Below are 1,993 nucleotides of genomic sequence, written 5' to 3' on the forward strand. Positions count from 1 at the left end.
AGCGGCGTCCTGGCTTCCGTCCCCTTCCAGCTGTGACACCCAGCATACCTCCATACTTGGCCCGAGTCACTCCGGGTTGGGGACTGTCGTGGTGGACAGTCCTGACTTTGGGACTTCGTGTAACTGCTGTCATACGGTACGTAGGCGTCAGCGCCTTCTTTTACTCAGCCTTATTTCTCTGCCATGAACCCCTGGGGCGGCTCGTGCAAGCAGCCCGCCCTGTGTCGCTGCTGGGTCGTGATCCGCTGTGCATGTGGGGGGACCACGGTGTGCTGGGGACGCTGTTGCTGACGCGGGGCCCAGGGAAGCGAAGAAGGTTCTCCTCTGGTCATCTGGTGCACGTGTGTGCTTGTTTCTCGGGGTGGGGGGCTCAGGAGGGCGAGTGCAGGGTCCTGGGGTGGCCCCGTTGTGCATGTCAGTGGACACTGTCACGCGGTCTTCCAAGGCGGTCATACCCATGTCCACTCATACCAGCCAGCAGAGGGGGTGCCGTCGTGGCGCTGTTGCGATCGTAAACGCGCCGCAGGGTTAGCGCAGTCCTTTCAGTGGCCTCCAGGTCCCTTTGTGTTAAAATTCACAGTAGGAAGTTTTAACCTCACGGAAGTAGAGCCAGAGCGCGCCAGTTTTATTTTATTTATTTACTTATTTTTTAATGTTTTATTTATTTCTGAGACAGAGAAAGAAACAGCCTGCGCAGGGGAGGGTCAGAGAGAGAGGGAGACGCAGAATCTGAAACAGGCTCCGAGCTGTCAGTGCAGAGCCCGACGCGGGGCTTGAACCCACGAACCGTGAGATCATGACCTGAGCCAAAGTCGGACGCTTAACCGACTGAGCCCCCAGGCGCCCCAAGAGAGCGCCAGTTTTAATACTGCTGTGTGATAAACTCTCATAGTTGAGGGCGACATGAAGCCATTGGTTGAAGGCGCGCCAAGCAGTCCCACGCCAGGCGAAACCCGGAACGTTGAGCCCTCATGCGGCGTCTTCCTGATGCTCACCAGGCTCTTAGGGGAGGGGAGGGGGACAGGGTGAGTCCCAACTGAAAACAAGGAAGATGAAGATTAGCCGGCGGTGCCGCGCAGAGCCGCCCGGTCCCGTCCATCGTGGCGCACCTCGTCCGCTCTGAGGTCACGGCCCCTGCGGGACGGGCGGCGAGTGGTGTCCTTTTTCTGGATGAAGTTTGCGTGAGCGACGGTAGCCTGCCCGTGTCCTGCCTGAAGCTTTCCCCGGGGGCCCGATGCTCACGCAGCCCCCGCACACCCCCCGCGACACGTTCGCCACCTTGAGAGCCAGTCCCAAAGCCCAGGGCAGAGCCCCGAAAGCAAACACCCTCACCTAACAGTATCACCAGTCATTGTCTCCATTCGTAGCCGTTCAAAACCTGTCTGTGTATCCCCGAGTTTTCTACAAGGGCTGTTTTTTACTTTTTTAAGCTCAAAACTACTTAGTCCTTCTGCGTCTCCGAGCCGGAGCTGGCAGCCCAGGCCAGCCGGAGCCACCCTCCCGTCGCCTTCCCGAAGACCCAGGGCCCTGCTTCCCCAAGACGGTGCAGCTTGGTTCTGCTGCGACCCAGGGGCTGCTTCTGCGTCCAGTAACTGGGGCGCACACGCGCTGGGCGCGCACCCTCTTGGGCTCCGGCGCTGGTTTGAGAAGCACCGCGAGGCTCCGGGCATCGTGAGCCCCTCCGCTGCAGTGAGCCCGGCGCAGACCGAGGCCAACCCTGAGGACGAAGCTCTCCTCTAAACGCTGACGCGTTTCCAGCTTCTGGGGAAAATGCGCCTGGGAAAATCTCTTTGGGGTTTCATCAAACACTTGGAAAATAATTTGAAAAAAGTTTTCCAAACCCTGGGTGGATCCAGCCTGAATCCCAGCTGATACTTAATAACCACGTCTGTAGGGGCCTTGGCATTCTGCTCTTAGTAAATGGCCCAGGAGACCCCTTCCGGGGACTTGTACTGGGGCAGACGGGGTCTGGGCGTCACGCCGACCGAGCAAA

The sequence above is a fragment of the Crocuta crocuta genome, unplaced genomic scaffold (genome assembly GCF_008692635.1).
Source record: "Crocuta crocuta isolate KB4526 unplaced genomic scaffold, BGI_CrCroc_1.0 scaffold61, whole genome shotgun sequence".
In the NCBI taxonomy this organism is placed as follows: domain Eukaryota; kingdom Metazoa; phylum Chordata; class Mammalia; order Carnivora; family Hyaenidae; genus Crocuta; species Crocuta crocuta.